The sequence below is a fragment of the Haliotis cracherodii genome, unplaced genomic scaffold (assembly GCF_022045235.1).
Source record: "Haliotis cracherodii isolate W230 unplaced genomic scaffold, xgHalCrac1.p SCAF_12, whole genome shotgun sequence".
In the NCBI taxonomy this organism is placed as follows: domain Eukaryota; kingdom Metazoa; phylum Mollusca; class Gastropoda; order Lepetellida; family Haliotidae; genus Haliotis; species Haliotis cracherodii.
Window position 1 is genome coordinate 41,435,924 of NW_027266267.1, and position 16,174 is coordinate 41,452,097.

General features: G+C 43.4%; 1 pseudogene; it reads left to right on the forward strand.

Moving 5' to 3' along the window:
* Positions 1-5,764: 5,764 nt before the first annotated feature.
* The window catches only part of LOC139457385 (uncharacterized), a 31,243-nt pseudogene continuing 20,833 nt past the window's right edge, over positions 5,765-16,174 (forward strand).

Below are 16,174 nucleotides of genomic sequence, written 5' to 3' on the forward strand. Positions count from 1 at the left end.
TACTACACCTCAACCCACTCCCTGTCGTATAAATCCATACACCCTACTACACCTCAACCCACTCCCTGTCGTATAAATCCATACACCCTACTACACCTCCACCCACTCCCTGTTCCATGAATCCATATACCCTACTACACCTCCACCCACTCCCTGTTCCATGAATCCATACACCCTACTACACCTGCACCAACTCCCTGTTCCATGAATCCATACACCCTACTACACCTCCACCTCCTCCCTGTTCCATGAATCCATACACCCTACTACACCTCCACCCACTCCCTGTTCCATGAATCCATACACCCTACTACACCTGCACCAACTCCCTGTTCCATGAATCCATATACCCTACTACACCTCCACCCACTCCCTGTTCCATGAATCCATACACCCTACTACACCCCAACCCACTCCCTGTTCCATGAATCCATACACCCTACTACACCTCCACCCACTCCGTTTCATTAATCCATACACCATACTACACCTCCACCCACTCCCTGTTCCATGAATCCATACACCCTACTACACCTCCACCCACTCCCTGTTCCATGAATCCATACACCCTACTACACCTCCACCCACTCCGTTTCATGAATCCATACACCATACTACACCTCCACCCACTCCCTGTTCCATGAATCCATACACCCTACTACACCTCCACCCACTCCCTGTTCCATGAATCCATACACCCTACTACACCTCCACCCACTCCGTTTCATTAATCCATATACCCTACTACACCTCCACCCACTCCGTTTCATGAATCCATATACCCTACTACACCTCCACCCACTCCGTTTCATGAATCCATACACCCTACTACACCCCAACCCACTCCCTGTTTCATGAATCCATATACCCTACTACACCTCCACCCACTCCCTGTTTCATGAATCCATACACCATACTACACCCCAACCCACTCCCTGTTTCATGAATCCATACACCATACTACACCCCAACCCACTCCCTGTTCCATGAATCCATACATCCTACTACACCTCCACCCACTCCCTGTTTCATGAATCCTTACACCATACTACACCCCAACCCACTCCCTGTTTCATGAATCCATACACCATACTACACCCCAACCCACTCCCTGTCGTATAAATCCATACACCCTACTACACCTCAACCCACTCCCTGTTGTATAAATCCATACACCCTACTACACCTCCACCCACTCACTCACTAAATCCCCGAAAATGACACTTTTTTCTGTATTTTCAACGAAAGTGTGAATAATTGACCACTTTCTATTATAAAGTGGTTTTAATTTCCCGATAATGAAAGTTCATTGTAATATTACCAAAAGCAATCTCCTGACTGGAGTTCTGACGTCTTCGTCCTACAACGAATAAATGTCAACTAAAATGTTACGCTGTTCAACGTCGTGGTCTGTCACATACAGAGCATGAAAAGCACGATATTTACGAAAAAAGAACATGCACAAGAGGTATAGCGACGGGTGTGTTTGGACGAGCACTTAATCGAAGAGTGTGTTGAGCTATACAAAAACAAACCGTGAACAACTGTTTCCTTCTGTTCACGGGTGTATAGATTTATTGATTACATATTGAGAGAACCTAAGCTATGTTCAGCTACACCTCATGTGTGATAGTCTTAGTTTAAGAAAAGTCAGTTTACGATTGAGAATACTCTGTGGAAAGGTGAGGTGATGGTGAGGTGAAATGGGGTTTAACGTAGTGTCCAAGATTATTGCACGTATATAGTGACGTGTGTTTGTGTGGCTGCTTGTACTAGTCCGGACTGATGCCGATTTATAGTGCTTGCACACTGAGATACCATGCCGCAGTTAAACATGAATACCCCACTTAGATACAGTATACTGACTCCGAGCCGACCAGTCCTTGTTTTAGCCCCTTAATGCCGAGCGCCAGACAGGGTAACAACAAGTACCGTCTTTTAACGTCTTTTGGTATGACGCTCCCGGGAATTGAACCGGGCGGGTGCTCTACCACCAGACCACAGAGGCGGCCCCTTTGTGGAAAGGTTGTTAATGACAGTATAAGTGATTTTGAAAGGATGTCTTCTTGACCGAACTCCTGCTCGCCCGACAATCCCCGATCTATTCTGAGTCTTCATTGAAAAGAATGATGGTTTGACCCATTGAATAATTGGTGTTACCCGCGGAATGTTTATCTGAGCGATCTAAATCTACATGATGAATCACCAACCAATGTCACAATTAAGTAGAAAACAATAAATAAGTAAATAATCTTCACTGATGATATAAAGCATTTATTAAAGCTAAACAAACAGCATCATAACAAAAAACAAGCTTGGTTAACCCAATGATACATTATTGTAAACGCTAAGTTCTTCATATGTCCCCAATCTCATTATGTGACAACTGAGAACAGCTGACATGTCTATCAAATGAGAGATTACCATTTTAAGCCTAGTTAAGTGAGTGAGTGAGTGGGTGAGTTGGGTTGAACGCCGCTTTTAACAGTATTACAGTTATATCACAGTAGGTCAGCTTAATGTGGGAGTAAAGCCCGAAGTGATGCAGGTCTCAGACGTTTACCACTTCGGTGAATCCCACGAGCACGGGTATAGTGCTGACAAACCTAGAAACATAATCGGGGCGAACCGGGATTCGAACCCACAATCATAGATTTCTGGGGTGCCCTAGGGACGGAACTCTACACAGCGAATCGCGGCTCCTTAGACGACTGGGCCACCCGTGCCCCCTAAGCTTAGTTAAGACATATTTGTTTATATCAACCGTCCAGAAAACGTACCGAAATTAGTAAGGCAGGAAAATGCAGTAATAATTTGTAAAGAACACAATAGTATTTTTGATATGATAAAGCTTTGAAACAAACATTACTATCTTTATACTAGTAAATGTTCAACTTTTGATATTTTACTTTCAAAGGCCTGTCCAACTACCTGCTTAACACCATTCCCATATTGATATTCGCCCAAGCAAATCTCTGCCTCGATTCATTGAAGGGATCAATAGTACAAAGGAAAAGTACAAAGTACAGGCAGTGAAACGCTGACATAAGATCTTCAGGACAGTTCCCAAGATTTTGAATCTCCAGAAAATTGTAATTACAAAAGTCGACTTCACATGTGTCATTTAAAATACTATTCACATAGTTTTATGTCTGAGGCACTTTCGTCGCAAGCATTCACAGAATAGTGTACATAACACTTCTTCTTAAGAACACCAAGTTTAAGCAAGGATAACACATCTGGATGAACAACTTCGATATTACAATTAGGAGCGGCGTTTCGGTGTAGGTTTTAACAATGTTATCAAGAAAGTGATAACTATATGTCTTAAATTAATACATATCCATATTTTTTATCCTTACTTAGAATTCCAACCTCCAAATGCACCTCAAAGAAGTTATACTCAGTTTGTGATACACAATATATAATCGGGAGAATTTACAGATGGTATAATTTCAGTAAAACTTCAAAAATATTGAGTTAATCGAAAACCAGGCATATCATGATGTGGAGTTCACGCGGCCGCCAGCAGTGTTGAAGAAATAGAGAGACCACGTGAGTCGTGCTTGTCGAGGGCTGGTCAAAACGTTCTCAGCCTGACTAACGTCAGCTATGGACTATAACAAAGTGAACTGATCAGTGTAGTACATTGTTTGAGTAGTTCATTGCATTTGGTCTGTTGAGGCCGTCGGATTATTACTGACAGTCAGTTCAACCTGATAGCGGTCCAAATGGACACAGAAATGGAAAAGAACGAGTACCGAGCACTCGTCAAGTTTTTGACTCTTGAGAAAAGTATTCACCAAGAAATGCGTGACAGTATGTCACAAATGTATTGGGATAAGTACCCTAGCTATTCCAGCTATGTTTAAGGCTGGGAGAACACGCCTTGATGATGGCCCTAGGTCTGGACGTCCCTCAACTTCCATCAGTGAAGATTCAATCAAGAAGATGGAAAACTTCTAGTCTCAGATAGACGTATTACCATTGTTGAACTTGAGGAAGATACAGGTCTAAGCTCATGGATCCACTGAAACTATGATTCAGGAACATTTACAGATGAATAAGATATCTGCTCGTTGGGTGCCAAAGTTTCTTAATTCTGATATTAATGAAAAAAGAACTGACAATGCCAGAGATCATGTAGCGCTAATTGAGGAGGATTTCGTCAAATTCAAAATGAAATATAGTAACGAGTGATGAAACAAGGGCCAACTACTCTGATGCCGAGTCGAAACGTCAATCCATAGAATGGCACATTCCACTTCTCCGGCACCAAAGAAATTCAAGTCCTCAAGATCAGTGAAGAAAGCTATAGCCACTGTGTTCTGGGATGTAAAGGCTGTGACTCTTGTTGATTACTCAGAAAGTCAAAAGACGATCACCGGTACCTACTATGGTGATGTGCTTCATCGCCTGAGAGATTCTATCAAAGAAAAGCGGCTAGGAATGCTGACTGCTGGAGTTCTACCACTTCATCACAATGCCTCTTCTCACGCCTCTCGACTTGCAAAGACTGCTGTGCGACAATGTTGGTTCGAAGAGCTTCCTCACCCTCCATACTCGCCAGACCAGATAGCGTAACTGTACAGTAAGTGCGAGCCTTGTGTTAGGCAAGTTGTAAGTTTACATACAAAATAATATCTTCCAGGCCTGGCACCGAGAGATTTCCACCTGTTTATGTAAACTGAAAGAACACCTTCGTGGAAAGTGCAATGACGACAACGATGACATCAAATCTGCCGTGAATGGGTTTTTCAGGGTGGCTCAGAAAACTTCTTCCTGACTGGAATTGAAAATCTTCATGAGAAGTGAGAAGTGTATTGAAAAGCAGTGAGATTAGTTTGAAAAATATAATAAGAAACACTTTCACAATTGGTGATTTTGTTTCTTAGGCTTAGAACGCTTTGACCAGCCCTAGTAGTGACGTCACAAATTGTTGCACGACATGTTAACACTACGTCTATACACTTTGTTCAATATACAAGGCAACACTTGTTCCCTTCATCAAAGCATGAAGTGCTGATATAATCATAATATTAATGTGTAACCTGTTCCATGCAAAGGGACCACGTGTCAGTATATTTGAAAGTCAGAGGCTTTTAGCCAGTGGGATCCTTCAGACATCACATTACCCTACCAAGATGTCCAGGGATGAAACGAAGATCCTTTTTGTTTTTTTTGTTTTTTTTGGGTGTGTGTGTGTGTGTGTGTGTGTGTGTGTGTGTGTAAAACATGCACCAGGAGTAAGTTAACATTTGGACACTTTCTGGTGATTTAAGGGGGAAAAAGTTTGTAATATATATGTTTATTCGTATAATATTCACTTTGTTAGGTATTTAATGGTTTAATACCCATATTCACACTTGTTTACTTTTGCCAATCTTACCAAGAGTTAAACCCATCTGCATTTTTCCAGATGCACCGTCTCTCCTTTTTCTAGTTTTTTCTTCAATACTTTTTCAATGTCCTAATCAATGTGTAAGACTTTTGTTTACTTTCTGAAGCTCTTGTTCATAAGACCGTCCATTTAGATTGGTCACACGTGTAAATTCGATATTCGTGTACTCCAGGAAGTATAACTTATTAATAGCGTCTTGAACTCTGTCCCATGTTTACACGGAGATATTTCATGACACTCGTGACACACTACATCTGGTTTTCCAAACTACATTGTATTTCTATTTCATTTTTTTGTCTGCCAACACACTAAATCAATGTAAATGGTTTCCAAAATGTCTTTACACATTCGTTGTCTAGAATAATGTCTGTAATTCTATATGGAGGCTTTCTGGAGTTTGTTGGTAAGTGTTTACATCTGATTCCACATTCTAGTGGGTTATGGTTCAAAGCCATAACATAACGTTTATTCCTGTTTTTTCATGCATTGGTTTGTAGAGAAAGGCAATTTTTGTTATTTGGTTTACGCAACAGTCAGTAGTAATTCAGCAAAATGTCAATCAGTGCTTGATACCATAAGCAACGTACTTGCTGTCGGGGCATGATGACATGCTGGCTGGTTGATTTGTTGTTTAACGCCGCACTCAGCAATATTCCAGCTATATGACGACAGTCTGTAAATAATCGAGTCTGGACCAGACAATCCATTGATTGACATCATGAGCATCGATCCACGTAATGGGATACGATGACATGCATCAACCAAGTCAGCGAGCCTGACCACCCGATCCCGTTAGTCGCCTTTCACGACAAGCACAGTCGCCTTTTTCGGGTGGAGGCAAGCATGGGTTGCTGAAGACCTAATCTATCCAGGATCTTCACGGGTCTGATGACATGCAATCAACCAAATCACTGACCCTGACCACCGATCCCTTTAATCGCGTCTCGACAAGCACAGGTATAAAACAGACAAGGATATAGAAATACATTCTAAGAAACTGTCAGGCCACCCCTACTGCATCTACAAAGAGATGATCTTGCACCCAGAAGTACACGAATATTCAGATCTGTACATAGGCCCCGTGTTGTAAGCACTTTTGTCCATGCCGCTTCGCATTCACAATAACAGCTATCATAAGTGTATTTATAGTTGGCTACTGCGATAAATGTTTTTTTAAGTATCATTACATGTACATGTATTAACAATACAATGGTTCAGCCTCCCATGCTTACAATGTAAGTTGTAGTAGTATCATTCGGGGTACATGTGGTTTCATGCGTCCCGCGGTAGGTTTTATGCAAGCGAGTGGTATAAAACCTTACACGGGACGCATAAAACCACATGTACCCTGAGTGATACAACTGCAAAGAATTTATCTTACCATTATGTTTTAATATGACATTGTAAAGAGTTAAAACAAATTCTAAATTGACAGAAAACATCTGATCGAGTGAGCTGGGGTTAGCTTGCGCTATGTCACGTGACTTCCATTGACTTTTTCCTTTGAAGCGGTGTGCAAGGTTTTTATTCTGCCTCACAGAAATTCACATAATGCATGACTTGCTCGTGGCGGGGTATAAGAGATTTATTTACCCGCTGAGAAATGTATTCCCCTCCTAAAGACCAATCAGACCACATCATTTTGACATGGAGGTATGATAATTGTTATTGGACACACAATACAGATGATAAAAAAACCGTTATATTTAGTAATGTTAAATCTGCTGTGGACATTAGTTTGATTTGAAACTGTCATTGCGATTATTGTCATACATTTCACTTCCCCAACTGTCTATAGTCCTCGCTACTCGAAACATAATCATTGAGTTTTGATCACGTGGTTACAGTCCGGTAAATAATAGACAGCCAGACAGCAGTGACCTTGGCAAATAGGCTTTAAATACTACATCTCCACCTACGTTTCCTTCAGTTCGTGCTGGTAATTCACGTACACTGAACACCATGCTACATATAGTCGTGCACACCTGACCGTCGATCCTCTGCGTAGTCAAGAGTCAGTGATGATGTTTATCGCTAAGAAAATGGACATTTCTTTTGAAAGCGCATTTTGCAATTTTTGTCATTACTGTAAGTAATATTTTTTATCAGTGGAATGGGTTATTTTCACATCGTGACATTTCATGATTCTATTCCAAGTTGCGAGGACTATATTGTACGTTATGTTTGTTATGTGTTGTTTCAGACTCTCACAACAACACTGTCGCCCGTGTCGGGGAAAGAGTCCACATGTCCTGGATGTGCAGCAATCAGTTCCGGAGTTTCAGATCAAGTCTATCACACCTTCTAATGGGAAGCTCAGGCCTAATGAATCCAAGGTCCTATTCGACGTGGTTGACTATACACATGTGTTTCCAACTATCAACACACATACAGTGAACGGGACAAGGATTCAGCTGAGTGTCACATCCCTGCAAGGGAGGACGGTGGTCAGTCTCCTCTTCCACAGTGTCGACGTGCAGGACGCCGGAGTGTACCAGTGTGTTACCTATGACAGTGACTGGTCTGCTAACACGTGGACTCAGCTTCTCATTGTACTGCGTAAGTAACAAGATAATCTGAGTATGATTAGTATACCGCAAATAGCCAATTTCACATCGAACGCTGATTATACACACGCTCAAAAGAATATTGCACCAGACATGTTAATGATCTAAGGGGAAATGCATCCATAACTGAAGATGGTTTAAATCTTTCTCATTGTATGTTTAGAATTTTGGTTAAAGACACTATGTTTTCACGAAAGTGGTCGTGGGGAGATAACATGATAGAGATAGTTGATAAGGCAGTTGTACTTGCAACTCATTTGTGTGGCAAACTGCATCTTCGGTTATCCAGGTAATATTCTGGAGATATAATACACTGGATAACTTACTACGGCTAACTCTGACTGTGATCTTTTGTCAGTGTGTGTGTGTGTGTGTGTGTGTGTGTGTGTGTGTGTTGGTCCGGGCTAATGTCGGTTTTATAGTGCTGGGCCACTGAGACACCATGCCGCAGTTTCACATGAATACCCCGTTCAGATATGACCGTGGTCTGTATATACACACTTCAAAAGAAGAAACGCACAGTTAGATTTATAGTAAATTTATTGTACCAAAGAAAGTCGATATACTTAATTTAATATCATAGATACAAATATGAGATTTTGGAGCTCGATAGTCACATGTTGTCGTTGTACAAAGGCATTGAAAACTGTTAATTTTCATGTCACATAAGGCCACAAGGTTGCGCTGAACTCAGTATCTCTTGTGACGCCCCGGGCAGCAATCACGGCTCTGCATCTCCACGGCACTGACTGGATGCTTGTAACGCGTATGCAAGTCTGCGGCGTGTTCTGACGTTGACGTGCGAGTCGATCGACTTCATTCCAGAGGTGTTAGATTGGGTTGAGATCTCGACGGCCAGGGCAAGTCGTTGATGTTAGCATTATGTATGTAGTCTACAGTGTCAAGAGCTGTGTGCGGTGGAGCGTTGTCCTGTTCAAACATCTCCCTCTGGCGGTCAATCATTGGAAGACGGTGAGGTTGAAGAATTTGATTCATGCAGCGATTTTCTGTCAAATTTCCCTGAACCACAACCAAGTCTGAGCTCGTAGTGTAGGATATGGCCCCCCACACCGTGACACTACCGCCACCGAAATTGTCGAAATTAACGTACACAATGTGGGGCAAAACGTTCATTTCGACGACGATAAACACCTTGTCTTCCATCTCGCCGGTGAAGAAGAAATCTGGTCCGATTGGAACAGTCGAATGTAGCGATCCTGTGCAGGGGTGGTAACACTTGGTCGGCCGGTTCTCTGACGGTCTGCAGTGGAATTGAACTGTGGGTATCTATCCCAGAGGCGGCAAATAGAGATGTGGTGGACGTTGAAGTGACGTGCAACAGAACACTGCGATTCCCCTCTTTGGATACGTCCTATGGCCATGTTCCGATCGGCAGCGCTGAGTCGCGGCATTTTCGAACTTGAAAAATGTTGACAATTGAATGACAAATTATTGGCTTAAGCTTGCCATTTTATAGCCACTACCACGAGTTACGAATGCAATAACTTGCACGTGCATTTTGCTTAACTGTTTTCCTCCATGACATTTTTGAACAAGTGTGAAAACAATGCCGTTTAAGTAATTGCAAATCGACAATGGCTGCGTTTTGACGCACCGTTGGTCGCATATCAGGCCACCAACATTTTCTAATAACATATATGCAATTTTTATACCGGATCCTTTGTGTAGTCAGGTTTAATTAACTACATACACCCTGTGCGTTTCTCTTTTCGAAGAGTTTAATTGAGTCCGGACCAGAGATTGACATTCGCCTTATAGGACAAGATCCCTTTTATCCGCGATCTTCACAGGAATGTTCTAAGACACGTCGACCGATTCAAATAAAGATCCAAATGACATTGTGACACTTGGGGCTTGAGTTCCAATGAAGTGTGTTTATACATTCGTTCCCTCCAAATTCACTGTCATACAACAAGCCGATAGATATCAGATAGTCATTTTGTCCCGTTGCTCTCAGAGAAACAATCACAACCGAACATCAGGACGACATCTGCCGACCCTGTATCAGGTGGTCCTGTGACGCTGACCTGCTCCTCCACCTCCCGGAGTCTTCCTCTAGACCGGTCTCTGTACCCGTATACCCTGAACACGTCCTACACCTCCCGGAGTCTTCCTCTAGACCGGTCTCTGTACCCGTATACCCTGAACACGTCCTACACCTCCCGGAGTCTTCCTCTAGACCGGTCTCTGTACCCGTATACCCTGGACACGTCCTCCACCTCTCGGACTCTTCCTCTAGACCGGTCTTTGTACCCGTATACCCTGAACACGTCCTCCATCTCCCGGAGTCTTCCTCTAGACCGGTCTCTGTACCCGTATACCCTGGACACGTCCTCCACCTCTCGGACTCTTCCTCTAGACCGGTCTTTGTACCCGTATACCCTGGACACGTCCTCCACCTCCCGGAGTCTTCCTCTAGACCGGTCTTTGTACCCGTATACCCTGAACACGTCCTCCACCTCCCGGAGTCTTCCTCCAGACCGGTCTCTGTACCCGTATACCCTGAACACGTCCTACACCTGGAGGAGAAACAACAGGAGGGTGGAGAGCGGGATACACGTGGAGGGCCCAGTCCTGGCTAAAGACAACGTCACCAGGGGGGACAAGGGTGTCTACACGTGTCAGTCTGAAGAAGAGGGCGTCCTGTCAGACTGGAGTCAGGGATACAATCTTAATGTTCTGTGTGAGTCGAAGTTAGTTTATGTGGAATTTATATTAAAAGTATCTTGTACAGAAGGTGCATGTTTGTATATTCTGCTTATGTCATTTAATATGATAATGTTTCTCTTTGTGTTTATATATTTTTTAATTATAAAACTACATGTAAAGGTATATTTTAAGTAAACAATATGTACACGGTGAAATCCCTCTCGTTGTTTTCTTTAAATAGTACAGTGACATTTGTGAGTACAAACATGGTGGTTTATTCAACTTCCTACTTCAGGCGACCAGTCATGACACAACTTAATGATGATTTTTAGCTCACCTGACCGAAGGTCAAGTATATGTCGTAATTCGTTGTCCGTCCTTCGTTCACTTGTGCGTATGTGACATCTCCTCTGAAGTACAAGGCCCATGGAGCTAAAACTTTGCAGGAATCATCCCAGCAATGGCGTCGCCAAATAGTGTTCACAGAATTCCAATCCGCCTTTTACAGGTCACATTATCTGTTGCCATTCACTCCAACAAATTGTTCGCCTTATTTGCAACCACAAATTGTCAAGATTTAAAATCTGTTGTGATATATTTCAAATAAGCAGAAATGTAAGTAAGTGAATGTATTTATAAATGAGTCCGTACTGCATTGTATGCACTTAATGTATTTGGGTCAATGGTGTTTCATACAATAAACATTTGGATTTAATTACTCAGCCAATTCTGCATGTATCGTTGTGAAATTGGATATGCAGCAATATTGGGCATATTTTAATTTTTGATCCGGTTACGGCCTTGTGTCATTTTTCTTTTGGCTGCTTTAGAGTTTGTTTCTACTGACGGACAACTTACGGTACATGACCTTGTGACCCCCCAATACTCCCGACACTGTTGAAAGACCTTTGCGCTTTTAACATGCACTAAACACTAAGTCCTCTGATACTGCTTGACTGATGAAGCTAAAATTTGGCATGCAGCTTTTTCTTTACGAAAATGTCTTACTTTGCTTAAAACAATGTGATATATTGTAAGTTATTGTGTTAATTTAAAACATAAATACTCAAATGTTGCAAAGAAACTACAAATCTTATTCGTATTCACAGATCACAGGAATTGGCAATGATTATAAGAAAACCATATTTGGTCAAGGCATTTATTTGCTCTCAACATCTTTGTCACAAAGGGTGTGGCAAATAATGCTCTCTTTTTTTTTCCTATAAATCTTTTGCGCCGATCTTTCTTTATTTCACTATAGATAATTGACAAAAAATACGGTTGGAGTGTCAGAAATAGATTTCATCAAAAGGTGAGCTACAGAGCCATGTGGCTTTATTTTCTATTAATCAAGCTTTATGACGCATGCCAGTTTTGACCAGACATGCCAGTGATTGGAATTGTGAACAACGATCCACGTCCTCGAATGATGCCGATCTACCGAGTCACTGGGCTTGACCACCACGGCCACCCGATCTACTAAGTCACTGGGAGTGACCACCACGGCCACCCGATCTACTAAGTCACTGGGCTTGACCACCAAGGTCACCTGATCTACCAAGTCACTGGGCCTGACCACCACGGCCACCCGATCTACCAAGTCACTGGGCCTGACCACCATGATCACCCGATCAACCAAGTCACTGGGTCTGACCACCACGGCCACCCGATCTACTAAGTCACTGGGAGTGACCACCACGGCCACCCGATCTACTAAGTCACTGGGCTTGACCACCAAGGTCACCTGATCTACCAAGTCACTGGGCCTGACCACCACGGCCACCCGATCTACCAAGTCACTGGGCCTGACCACCATGATCACCCGATCAACCAAGTCACTGGGTCTGACCACCACGGCCACCCGATCTACCAAGTCACTGGGCCTGACTTCCATGGTCACCCGATCTACCAAGTCACTGGGCCTGACTTCCACGGTCACCCGATCTACCAAGTCACTGGGCCTGACCACCACAGTCACCCGATCTACCAAGTCACTAGGCCTGACTTCCACAGTCACCCGATCTACCAAGTAACTGGGCCTGACCACCATGGCCACCAGATCTACCAAGTCACTGGGCATGACCACCACGGTCACCTGATCTACCAAGTCACTGGGCCTGACCACCATGGCCACCTGATCTACCAAGTCACTGGGACTGACCACCACGGCCACCTGATCTACCAAGTCACTGGGACTGACCAACACGGCCACCCGATCTACCAAGTCACTGGGACTGACCACCAAGGCCACCTGATCTACCAAGTCACTGGGCCTGACCACCACGGCCACCCGATTTACCAAGTCACTGGGCCTGACCACCACGGCCACCTGATCTACCAAATCACTGGGCCTGACCACCACGGCCACCCGATCTACCAAGTCACTGGGACTGACCACCACGGCCACCTGATCTACCAAGTCACTGGGACTGACCACCACGGCCACCTGATCTACCAAGTCACTGGGCCTGACCACCACGGCCACCCGATCTACCAAGTCACTGGGACTGACCACCACGGCCACCTGATCTACCAAGTCACTGGGACTGACCACCACGGCCACCTGATCTACCAAGTCACTGGGCCTGACCACCAAGGCCACCTGATCTACCAAGTCACTGGGCCTGACCACCAAGGTCACCCGATTTACCAAGTCACTGGGCCTGACCACCACGGCCACCTGATCTACCAAGTCACTGGGCCTGACCACCAAGGCCACCCGATCTACCAAGTCACTGGGCCTGACCACCACGGCCACCCGATCTACCAAGTCACTGGGTCTGACCACCATGATCACCCGATCTACCAAGTCACTGGGCCTGACCACCATGATCACCCGATCTACCAATTCACTGGGTCTGACCACCATGATCACCCGATCTACCAAGTCACTGGGCCTGACCACCACGGCCACCCGATCTACCAAGTCACTGGGCCTGACCACCACGGCCACCTGATCTACCAAGTCACTGGGCCTGACCACCACGGCCACCTGATCTACCAAGTCACTGGGTCTGACCACCACGGCCACCCATCTATATAGTCGCCTCTTACGAAAAGCATAGGTTGCTGGGGACAGTCATTCTAACCTGGGATGACGACAACAACAGTACATTATGGTTATATTGGCATCTGTTATGATAGAAATATGATTCGATTATGTCTAATTCAGATGCACCTGGCACGGTACAGTTTAACGACAGCAGAGACAACGTGTCTGCAGTAGAAGGTGACCCTCTCACAGTGAGATGTTCTGCTGACTGTAACCCCGCCTGCACTGTGACCTGGTGGGACACATCCAGACAGAGGGAGATCACGGGACAGAGGGAGGCTGTGTTGTATATACCAGCTGTAGACAGATCTGTGTCTGGGCAGTACACGTGCCTCGTCAACAACATACATGGGAACACATCACGGAGTCTGACGCTGGATATGCATTGTAAGATTATATTAAAATTAAACTGCATAACGTGATAAGAATCACATCCTACGTACTACCCACACAACATTATCCCCCACAAAACAAATAATAAACCTTTTAATATCTATCTTCAATAATAATGCAGATTAAGTATTCGCAAAGACGCTTTCTTGTGGATTTCAACCATTGCTTCAAGAACAGATTTGCCATGTATCAAATAATTGTTTCATAATGCTACACACACGAATAGAATCGAATTCTCACTCCTTTATTGGTACCGTGGGTAGCAACCAATCTCCTACCGAATTCTAAGGGTAAAGTTTAAAAGTTCATATAAATATTGAAATATCTGAGACTACCTTCCATTTAAGCAGTTAGTTTTATAAACACCCCATAACTGCAATATACGAATATTTGGTAAGCGAGAATGTGATTGGGAATGAAATGTCACAGAACAGAATTGCTACGACGTCACGTCACTTTCCAAGTGTGATGTCAGGAAAAGGTCGCTTACGACTGGCGGTACCACTGAGAATATTGACTTCTTTACATAGTTTATATTTAAACAACAGAAACACATATACATAGTCCAACTTTTCATGTTCTTTGTAAGACCGGATATATATTCAGGCTAATGATTTCGAGAACTAAAGGCCAAAGATGTTTCAGTTTAATTTAAACATGTGCATTTCGCACGGTGATATCAAACTCAAGTATTTCTTTTAAATTATAAGAAGCAAGCCATCTTGGATGTTTTCTACAATAATCGACCAGTTTTTGTTAACAAACACCGTGGTAAAATACGAGTACTACACATCTTGCTGCAAGATATATGTTCAACGATAAGTGATCACATCCAAAACAGCTAGTGTGCCTGAATACCCATTTGTATTTCAAGTGCACAGCAGATTCAAAAGACATATAACTTACAACAGAAACAGCGTTTAACGACTCTGTGTACAACGTTGTGAGCACTTTCAAACAGAATGCAAGACTTTAGTGTACTGTTGTAAGGGCGCGTTTTTTGCCACTTTTAGTTGAATGCTGAAGAACATTTTCACCATGACCTTTTAGTTCTTCCTGCTGTTGATTCTGGGCCTGCTGAAGCTGCCCCATCCGTCGCTGTCCCTGTCGCGTTGTCTGCTCTGTCCTGATAGTTCTCATCGCTGTGGTTGTCGTGATATCAGTTCGTAGAAGACGACGGAAGAAAGGTATAGTCATAATATAGTTTCGATAGACACACAAACACAGAAATATATATATATATAAATCATTTGATTCTTTTCAATTCATTATTTTATAAAATTGATCTTAATGTATTATGAATATTACTGCGGTTGAAAATGTACTTTAATCCTTTTTCATCTACCTTTCAGGCGCACATCGGTTCAGGTACAACATCAAATACTCGCGGCCTGTAGAGCACGTGTGGTATATGAAGCTTCTAGCATGGTGTTTACCATGGGCTCTGTATATGGAATACGTCAGGTGATATTCTAAATTGTCAACACAATCGTTAACACATAACACATTCATACGTTTTAACGTTTCTATATTTCATATTTGGTGAACGAAATGTGGAGGACAATGAATGCCAGTTTCAGGAAGATCCGAGCCGTAAATGTACGAATGAGTGAGTGAGTATGGTTTTACGCCGCTTTGAGCAATATTCGAGCAATATCATGGCGGGGGACACCAGAAATGGGCTTCATACATTGTACCCATGTCGGGAATTGAACCCAGGTCTTCAGCGTGAACGCTTCAACCACTAGGCTACCCGACCGCCCCCGTACGTGTACGAGGCAAAACGTAAACAATGACATTTAAAACAGGATTCTCTTTCTTCATCTGATATGGGTATATTTTTTTTTAAACGAGTGACCACCAGAGAAGACCAACTGATATGTCTTGTTTACTCTGTCGCCTTTTTTACATTTTTTTTATTGAATGACAGGTGCAGGTGGCGAAATATGTCCTGGTTTCACATCACAATCATCATTAAGTGTTCCGGTCCAAACGGAAATCTTCACACAAAACAATTCTATAACTGATATGCGTTGTTCTCACGATTGTAACATTCATGTGATGTGATAAACCCACACTTGATTACTTTAC